General features: G+C 37.3%; 1 protein-coding gene across 1 annotated transcript in view; it reads right to left on the reverse strand.

Moving 5' to 3' along the window:
• LOC145664922 (uncharacterized) overlaps positions 1 to 8,337 on the reverse strand; it is a 134,168-nt gene extending 125,831 nt beyond the window's left edge. The window contains exon 1 of the mRNA XM_081732026.1: positions 8,074 to 8,337. The gene's annotated coding sequence lies outside the window, so the exon portion shown is untranslated. The remainder of the gene's footprint in view (positions 1 to 8,073) is intronic.
• Positions 8,338 to 10,725: the final 2,388 nt, after the last annotated feature.

Genomic DNA, 10,725 nt, shown 5'->3' on the forward strand with positions numbered 1-10,725 from the left:
TCGCGCGGAGGAGCTAATTAACTTTTGAGTTATCGACATTTTTTAATTCTCCAGATCATTATAGTTTGTCATCCGTGTTTCATTTCTAAGAGGTTAGTACTCTAGCTTCTAGCGCAAAAGTTAAACTTATCGTTTTCTATATATCCGTCAAAGCGTACGTTTTTCAATATATCCGTCGTCAAACCGTACTTCCACATTTCTGTTATACTGTAACTGTGCAACGATTTAGCAATAATTTTCCGGATACAATCTTGAATACTAATTTATACAAATAATCAGTAGCGGATTGAGAAAAGTACTTTGAGAGGGGTTTCTCTGATTATTTCGTTTTCTAAAATCATTTTATACTGAGAATCAGTGGCGGATTTAGAAGAGTACCTTACTAATGTTTAGTTTTTCTAAACATTCGTAATTTTTATTTGACGGGAGCTTAAAGTTTATGAGTAAAGGCATAACTAATAGATATTTCCTTTGTTTTAGACATTCTGTAATTTTGGGGAACAGGTTTCAGTCCGAAAGACCGCCCCTCTAACCTTCGCAAAACCGTCACTGATGGTAATTAGTAATTATAACGATTTAAAAACAATAAGAAAGGAAGTTGGCCAACTCACAGTACACGCACTATTTCTATTTCACAGATGGAGTGAAGAAAAGCTTTGTCAGAATGGTCGAATGCTGGGTTGAATCCCGAACTTCCCGATAGAAGCGCAAATGCTCCACTCAGTCATGTTTGTTGTGCAGTTGAACTTAAATATATTCCGTAGTCTTTTTTTTTTTTTTTTTTTTTTTTTGGTGGTGGGGTAGGGAGAGTTCCGTAATGATATGAAGGGTGTGAGCCAAGAACATGGTAACCAACAAATTTTCAATTGCTGAGTTATGCAGCAAATAGATAGCAACGCACACCGCTTCGTTTAGTCCTTCATGTATAGTCTTATGTGAAAAATCAGCTTTCCGACTTTCAAAATGGATTGTGCAGCAGAAAATCTCTAATTTCTTAAAATAGTAAAATTGTGGGTTACCATGTTCTTGCCTCACACCCTTCATATGTTGAATCCCTCTTGTTAAAAATTCAGAAAACTTGAGGACTGAGTAAACCGTGATGGTGGTTATATAAAACTATAGAATTTCAAGAATATACAGAACCAAAAGCTCTAGATGTGCAGCCTTTAAGTGTATCATATAAATCTAAGCATTTCTCTTATGTTTTATTTTAATTTTATTTTGTTCCAAAAAGAGGGTATGGAATATTTTGAAGTAAAAATACTACATAAAATTTTGCTAGTTATTTGTGTATTTTTTAAAAGAAGTATTTACTTTTAAAGTTGGCTGGTTCATACCAGCTGTTTGATTTCTTTTTTTTTTTCTTTTTTCTTTTTAAATAAACAACTGGTTTAATTAAACCAAAAAATAAAAAGAACGAAAAATGCGAATCGTGTGAACTTCATGGTGACGTTTCCACACATCAAACAATCTGCATTAGTTTTATTTCCTTTTCACCTTTTAATCAAGGTGTCCCATGTTCAATTCTCGGTTGAACCATAACCCTTCTTTCATGCGCAAACAAAGTAGCGGTTCGAATGTAACTTTAATCGAGTCTTCTCCTTGATAACCTCGGTATTACGTAAGGATGTTAAGCCTGAACATACGAAACGAAACTAAATTGTATATTTCTGCATGCCTGAATGACTGTTATTTTATAAAGAAGCCAATGTTGCTTAAATATATTGATAGAAATTGGCATAATTTATCGATTGCCTACGTAGCTTCCAACATTAGCTTAAATTGGACTTTCAATGATATGTACGTACTAAATTTTTAATTTAATACCTCAGTTTTAGCGTACTGATTATGATGCGTGTATCTTTTAATTTTACATACAAAGCAATAACACGATTTTTCCGTTATTGTTTTACATTTAGAGTAATGACGGGATTTTCCCGATGGCTAGGGCGGGAGTTCCTCAATTTAAGAAATTTACTCACCGGACTTTTTTAAGCTTATGTGACCTCTTCTAGCATAATCCCGTTGTTGCATAATAACACCAAGGCGAAACAAACTTATTTCTGTCAATATGTAATATAAATACATAAAGCAAAATATCTAAACCCAAAAAACCTGGTTTAAGCCAAAAAAGCCTAGTTGAAACTCCCCCCCAAAAACGGGTTTTTGGCATTTTCAAACACAACCATGGTTCTTCCCAACCCTGCTTACTTTTGTATATAGGAGGTTTAAAAAAATATTATATGCATTGGTTAATCCTTTGGAATTCATAATGTAAATATGTTGACAAGTAAAATTGTTTGAAATATCTTTTCGAAATTCATGGTTTATTTTCGAGGTTTTATATTATTATCGGCATCAACCACTAATTAAATAACTTTTTGTGTTATAGAGAAGCGAAACAAAATCTGGTTTATCAATTTAAAGCAGAATTTTGAAAAAAGCCCAAAATTTCCCAAGCAAAAAAGCGAAGCAGGAAAAACCGAGTTTTTTTCCGAGCCCTTGCATCTCTAGATGGCACTTTCACAGGTTCCCGCACTTGAAGAAGCACTTCGAAGGCCGTCGCTTCGCTTTAGACGAGGTGATGAAAAACTTCGTAACAACGTGGTTGCTGGTTGAACACGCAAGGACGGGTTTCTTACCAGGAGGGAATCTTCAAATCCATCCCACGATGTGATAAGTGTTTCAACCGATATTGAGACTATGTTGAAAAATAATCCTAATGTACTTACTATCTGTTGGCTGTATTGGTTGTATGAAATAATACGTATATACACGATTCATTGCAGACTTTGAAACCTTACTTTCTGATCACCCCTCGTATTTATTTATTTTAGTTGTCTCACGATTAATTATTGAAATTATGCTCATCGTATATAGATCTTATGCCTCATATCCCTGCCTGTACAAACCAATCCACTAAAGAACAGCATATTAGAATCAAAGACATATTGTAAGTGACAATATTTTATTACGGTATCTCCAGTGGAGGACAATATTGTGGGGAGCTCAAGCAGCAAGTTATACAATATATCTTTTGTATAACGGACAAATGTTGTTTTTCTTTTCGTTATCTCGGAGGGCGTACATTTCGTGTATGCTCTAGCACTTGAGACTGTATGGTACATCAGTATAGGGGGAAAAAGTACTGTACATGAACGGTAAGGAGAGTACAACTGGCAACCCTGGCACAACAATTTTTTTTCTTATAGCTTACCATTAAATGCAGTCGAATTGCGTAGGGAGTATTTTAAGGTCAATAGCCAATGGGTATGTTGAGGGCCTACGCTTGCAGTTTTAGAGGATTATTTCATTCTTTTCACTCTACAGATTTTTCCTTCTTCTTTTGAAGACAAGTGCTTTTTTTCTCTCGTTTTATTCAACTGGTTGTATAGTCATTTTCCACTCATTTTTTCCCCTTTTTCTTTAATTTAAATTTTATTAACCATTTTCGTTCTCTGCAATCTGTCTCAATCAAATTCACACAAGCAGGAAAATTTGTGTACAGAAATAAGAATACGCTTTAAATATTTTCCTGCTACCTTTACGCGATTATTTTGGTGGTTTTATCAGTTCAGGTTTCCCTCGGTTAGAGTTCCATCTATTTCTGTGTATGGAAAGAGAAGAAATACACTCTAGTATTCAACAACAAGGATCAGCTGAAACTAAAGTTTAATGAACTTTTTGCAGCAAGAAAAGTTACATATCCTTTCACATTAGGCAACCATTAATACTTTATTCTTGTACTGGTTGCATAGAAGTTAGGGAAGGTGTTGAATTTTAAACGACACAATACTTAAAGTCGTTCTTATCAGCAAAGATGTTAATGGGTGAATTCTTTAAAATAACTCCTTGTCGAGATATTTGCTAGAGTTGTTAGAGCTGAAAAACGAAATTCAAAAATTCGTCTTCGTTCAAGAGTTATCTTGTGGAATAACGGACAGACGGACGAACTGACTTACAATACACTCTTGTAGTCCTCCTGTGTGATCCTAATAATCTTAAACGTTAAAGCAGAAGAAAGCTCACATACAGTGTGTTTGTTCATCATAAACAATTAAATGAAATCGTTCAGTTTACGTCCCACTGTTTATACTGTGTAGGCTAAAGAAAACGGTAATGATGATAAATGAATGAAATTGTGGAATAAGAAAGTGGGAGGAAACGGAAGAACCCTGACAAAACCGACACACACGGTGTTTGTTCACCACAAAGTTCACTCGGCGCAAGCTGGGATCGAACCAGGACCCCATGTACCAGATGTGAACGCTCTACCATTTTTTTTTTAATTTCCGGACTTATTTTTTAGTAGACTTTTCAAGACTACTAAACTCGACAGGGACATGAACACAGAAATACAGAGGACAGTTAAAATTCCTCCCTTGTTCTTCAGAGGGACTGAAACCTCCAATGGGTTTCACCTCACGATTGTCAGCCTCACGCCTCAGACCGCTCGCCTACACCCACCGGCACACCACTGAGAAACAGCGCTTTCCCCATATCCATCACAAATAGATCTCACATTACCAGGCGTTGCAAAATGGTTATGAGGAGTAATGGTGCTCATGAATAGAGAATTTCCTCTTGACGTATCGAAAACTACACGTCTTGAGGGGAAAAAAAATAAAATTCGAGACGAAAATCGAGAGAATTTGAATGATTTCATTTTCAGTTTAGAGTCCCTTTTAGCAGCGAGGCTATATGAGATGTGGACCTATAGCTTAACGTGGGATCAGAACCATATGAGCTTCCGCCGGGAATTGAATCCGGGTCTCCCACGCCAAAGTGCAGAACGCTAACTGCTTATCCACAAGAGAGAATCGCGACGACGAGATAAGACATTAATCAGCTCTTGGCCAGCATTAGTTACACGCAAGTTTAAGATTTAACATGTTGTTTTAATATTACATGGTTAATGGCATAAAAAATATATAAATTGGTAAACTGGTTATAAATGCAATGTTAAGAGCATTTATCAACGTTTCAAACCACAAGCCATAGATTAAGGAACTGGGGTGATATGTATTTTTTTTTAACTAATGATAATTATGCAACATCTATCCATGAATAGCATTTTAATTTCCTATAACCAAGGGCAATATTCTTCCAAAAGTCAAAAGTACATACATTTACAACATGAGACGGGACGGGAAAAGCTTTTTGAGAATCGAGACGAGACGGTAAAGAATTCTTCAAATATAAAAAAAATCTACAAAATTTACGACACAAGATGAGATAAGAAAACCTTAATTCTCGTCTCACCTCAAAGCCAACACTAATTAGAAGGGCAACACTTCACTATCTCTCTTTGAGATCTCTTGTGGCTATATGGTTAGCATACGGGCTTTGGTGCGAGAGACACGGGTTCGAATCCCTGTTCGAGCTGATGCGGTTCAGATCTCACGTAAAGCTCTACGTCCACGTCTCATTTCGCCTCGCTGCTGAATCGGACGCTAGACTTGTAATCAACAACAACAATGAGAATGTCTTCTTTTCTGAAGAACCTCAACTGTCATTTGATTGTCAATAGGTAATTGACTTTCTATGGTAGTACATGTGTTCGTCTTCTATGTAGCAAACATAACCGAGATAAACATATACTTTGTCCCTCTCAACAAAGTAATGAAGGAGCAGTCTATTCTGTGCCCACCATGGAATCACTACACGGTCGTGATCGATCTTCAGACTATTCGCATCCAGGGGTGGTTCCAGGACCGACTTCTGTGGGTGAGGCGTGGGTTGTCATACTGCTACTTTTAAGGGCTCCAAACTTTGGGATGGGTTTTATTTATATATGTGAAATAAGAAAGTTTTCTCTTCCGGGGGGCTATCACCCCCTGGATCCGCCCCTGTTCGCATCATTGGTAACGTATGTTACGTATACTGTAGTATAGACCGAAATTCGATCTCGTAGGACCAGTTCTATTAAGATGCGATCTTTAGTTCCTAAAGTGAGGATTTTCCTGCGAAGCCCCTATTATTTCTGGAAGTTGAGTTCTCAAACCAGATGACGAATGTATTTAGAGTAAGAAATATATATATTCATTTAAGCACAATTGTAGTCTCACTCTTCACCTTAAGGTTTGTGACATACCCTCCTTGTGCTCCCCTGCAATGATAATCGTAAAAGCAGTTTTTATTTTCTCAATAGTTCTGATTTCTGATTACCTTGCTCCCGCAATGCATATACGGTATTCAAAATGGTTGGGGATTAGTAATTACAAGAGTAAAGTTGAAAAATACGTTGGCTCAATCTAGTTTAAAGTACTTGTTGGTCAACCAACAATTCGCCATCGTTTATCCAACAGTTTCAACTCCACATTCCAATCCAATTCTTCTTCTTTCGTCGGATTACGTTGGCAAATGCTCAGAAAAGCAATCACCAATACAGCACAACACATTCGCGGAAGTCAGTTTCTCAGGGTCCGTATCTGTCTCGGAACATTTAAGTTTCTTAGCATAAACCTTTAAAATAATGAAAATATCCATGGGATTTCGTTAAGATTACAATGGTATGTCTACGATTATGTCCGTTAGGCTGAGGGAGAAGATAATTAAGGCAAGTGAATGATGGTGGAAGAATTGGTGGAATGAGAAAGTGGGAGGAAACGGAAGTAGCCCGAAAAAACTCACGCACACAATGCTGTCCACCACAAACTTACTTGACCCCACACATCGTAGGTAAGTGCTCACCATTGAACCACTGTGCCCCCCCCCCCACTCAATGGAAATATAACGCAGAGCGATTAAGTTTAGAGGAGATTCATTTTCATATAACTAAAATAAAAGAATATATTTTATCTTCAGGTAAAACAGCCAAATTTGTAGAATCTTTGTAGTTGACCTTGGAGACAAGAGCGCCCATTAAGGGAGGACAAGGGGGCGCATGCCCCCCTCTAGAAAAAAAATGTACTTCGGAAGATCGAAAAACCCAATAGAATTTTTAGGATAATTACCGCAAAACTTGAAACTATATTTGAAATGTAGCTTATACTTGCCTCCTCTGGAAACCACAACATGGGCACCATTACTTGGAGATTGTATGTAGTTACAGGGGCGAAACTAGGATTTTATTTCGGAGGAAAGTGATATTTATTTCAGAACATATTGTTTTCTAAGAGTACATTTCTTCATATTATAATCCAAAAAATATTGTGAATGTCCTCTTCGGATTTCGGGAGAGCGGACCTAAATACATATAAATCATAACTTTCCCCCATAGTTAGCGCCCGTGCGTATGAATGACAGTTTCTATGCACTACATTAGTTACGATAAAACATTAAATTTCTGTCAAATTAAACAAAACGAAATCATGTGTGCAATTTTAAAAATAATTTGCGCATGTGAAAAGTAGCATGCCCACCCCCCAATACTTTAAAGCTAACGATACCAGCGTCCATTCCTATTAACTATTAATATGAATGTCGGATATTAATAATCTCATATTACTTTATGTCGAATAACTCGCGGGGGGGGGGCACGGTGGATCAGTGGTAGAGCGCTTACGTCTCGTGCATGGAGGTCCTAGGTTCGATCCCCGGCCAAGTATGTTTGTGGTGGACAACACCGTGTCCGTAGGTTTTTTCTGCGTACTTCCGTTTCCTCCCACTTTCTCATTCCACTCATTCTTGGATCATCATTCACTTGCTTTAATCATCGTCTCCTTGGCGTAAAGGGCATAAACGTGGTACGTTAAACTCAAAGATTTCTATGACGAATAATTTTAACGTAATCAATGAAACAGAAATCTTCAACATAAACTGTGATTTCTCCAAAAAGATCTGCGCAAATGCATAATTACTCGGTTGTTCATGTTTTAAATTACCTATATCAGTATTTAAATACGGATTTAAGGATAGACTTACGTTATGTAACATTTTTGAGCGTGTTACACCGCCAAAAGACGATTACATCATCAAACCAGCTACAAAAGAAGAAAACAAATGTTCCCACACGCAAACCAAATAAGAATTAGCTGCAACTATGTATGAAGGTGTTAGTGGGCAAAATGAAACATGCAATTATATTATTGTTATGACAACAAAATTTCAGTTTGAATGCATGTTTGGTACCTTGAGTGGTGTTTATCCCGAGGAACGTTTTTTGTTTTATTCCTGTTTCAAGCTCCTATTAACAACACAGATGGTTCTTTTGACAGTTCAGCAAGAAAGAGGCAGCTACCTTCACAAAATATGTAACAGTCAGTCACTACTCAGACTGTGTTCAGCAGCAACTCGCTAAAAGCCAGCGAGAAAGTAATCTCAGGTTTTCTTCGGAGATATTTTCTAGGTCAGCAGGTGGGTGGTTTTCTCGGATGATGTCACAATCTTGGCTAGCCAATCCTCAATCTTGAGTCATGTGATCATACGGATCCTACACTCCTTTTCCTAAAGAAATAAGATGTTTCTCTCTCGCCGTCTCTGAATCTTTGCCAAATGCTTAGTGACGTCACAACAGGCTGTGTTGTTTGTTATGCTTGCGTGCGATGTGCGTCTTTCCGCGAAGATCAAAATGCAGATGATCATGTGTGTGGTGCGTGCGTTCTCCTCGTGTGAGGTTTTCTTTAACAGAAATTATGGTGGACGTGTATTGATAGAGCACTAAGCGGTCTCTTTGGTATTGCATTTGCATATGTAATGGTTCAGAACATTTACGATAGAAGCGATATTCAAAGACTGTTTCTTCTGAAATTGGCTTTGTGGGAGAACAGTATTCTGATCTCATAATCAACTCCACAAAGTTCCGGATCTGAAATGGTTCAGTTAAGAGGCCTCATCACTGCGAAATTAAAATACCGCTAATTTTACAGCAATTATATGATATCTTCAAATAGATAAAAGATAATCGAAAAGTGGAACAAGACCTCTCTAGACAATATTATTCAGCGTGAGATACCGTTATCATGACTCATTTATCTGCTTTCAATTTCCAGTCACTTAGAAAATTGGCATTTATTTTCGCGTTTCTAAATAACTGCAAACGGAAAGCTACTAGGTGACTCGTGATAACGGTACCTCATGCAAAATAACATCGTCTAGGGAGGTCTTGATCCACTTTTCGATTATCTTTTATCTATTTGAAGATATCACATAATTACTGTAAAATTAGCGGTATTTTAATTTTGCAGTGATAGGGACTCTTAGCTTGACTGCACACAGAACACTTGGAAGTGTATAACCCTGGACAGCAATAGAACTGGGTAATACAATGGTTAACACATTCCGTTTAGACTCCCCAAATATGCTTTCCGTAAGTGTTGAAAGCCTTCTTAAATGGCTATGTTTGTTTGTCCATTCTTAAAAATGAAATGAAATAAAATCTTTCAGTTTAACGTCCGACGGTTATGTCCTTTAGGCTAAGGGAAATGATGATTAAGGCAAATGAATGATGACGGATGAATTGGTGGAATGGGAAAGTGGGTGGAAATGGTAAAATGCGAGAAAACCTTCAGAAACGATGTTGTCCACCACAAACTTACTTGGTCGGTGATCCAGGGGCGGATCCAGGACGGACTTCTGGGGGGCGGTGTGTTGCTAAGTTGTAATACTACAACTTAGAGCTACTTTTAAGAGCTCCAAACTCTTGGATGGATTTTATTTATATATATATAAAATAAGAAAGTTTCCTCTTCGGGGAGGGGCTATCGCCCCGAAAGCTTTCCCCTGGATCCGCCACTGCGGTGATCGAATTAGGGACTCCGCGCACCAGAGGTAAGCGCTCTATCACTGAGCCACCGTAACAGTCCTTCTTCCGTTCGTTCGTTTGTTGATAGGTATCAGAGAGAAAACCAGTGGGAAAAAACGAGACGTAGTTTTCTGGTATCGACCCAGCAACCCAAGAACATATTCCATCTCCTCTATTCAAAACGGAAGTGGTAGAAATCAAACCATTTCCAACTTTAACATTAATTTCATACAGTAAATAGATAGATTGAAACTATTTCCTTCAATAGATTCCCCCTTTCAAGAATACATTATAACTCCATTCCTATCTCTCTACGAAAACAGAAACTGGCGAAAAATCCACTACAACTTGAGGTTTCAATATTGACCTCCATAAGAAAAAAACGGTAAGAAACAGCGAGAAACAGGTTTTTGATTTCAGCGTACCAAGAATAAGTTTCGTTTCAACATTTATCCCTTTATTCAAACCACAAATGTTGGAAATGTATGATACGGGTAATAGATAGCGAGAAACAGGTTTTTGATATGGATTCAGCGTAACAAGAATAAATTTCATTTCAACATTTATCCCTTTATTCAAACCACAAATGTTGGAAATGTATGATACGGGTAATAGATAGCGAGAAACAGGTTTTTGATGTGGATTCAGCGTAACAAGAATAAATTTCATTTCAACACTTATGTCTCTCTATTCAACCCAGAAGTAGTGGAAATCTATGATAGCGGTAATAGTAAGCAAGGAGCCTTTTTTTTTTTTTTTTTTTTTTGTAATATATTAATTCAGTACTGCATGGATAGGTTTCGTCTCAGCTCTTATATTTCTACTGAAACCGAAAGTAGTAAAGAATACTACAGCTTCCGGTTTCAACATTGATTCCCTAATAGTAAGAAATGTAAGACATAGCGAGAAAGTGTTTTTGGTGTGGATTCAGTAGCCAAAGGAAAGACTCTATCTCTGATCTTACCGCTCTATTACAGTCGGACCTTAGCAACTACTCTTTTCTTTAATCATGAAATCACATACATTAGGACATCGATAAT

The sequence above is a fragment of the Thermobia domestica genome, chromosome 11, assembly GCF_964235325.1.
Source record: "Thermobia domestica chromosome 11, izTheDome1.hap1.1, whole genome shotgun sequence".
Taxonomy (NCBI): Eukaryota; Metazoa; Arthropoda; class Insecta; order Zygentoma; family Lepismatidae; genus Thermobia; species Thermobia domestica.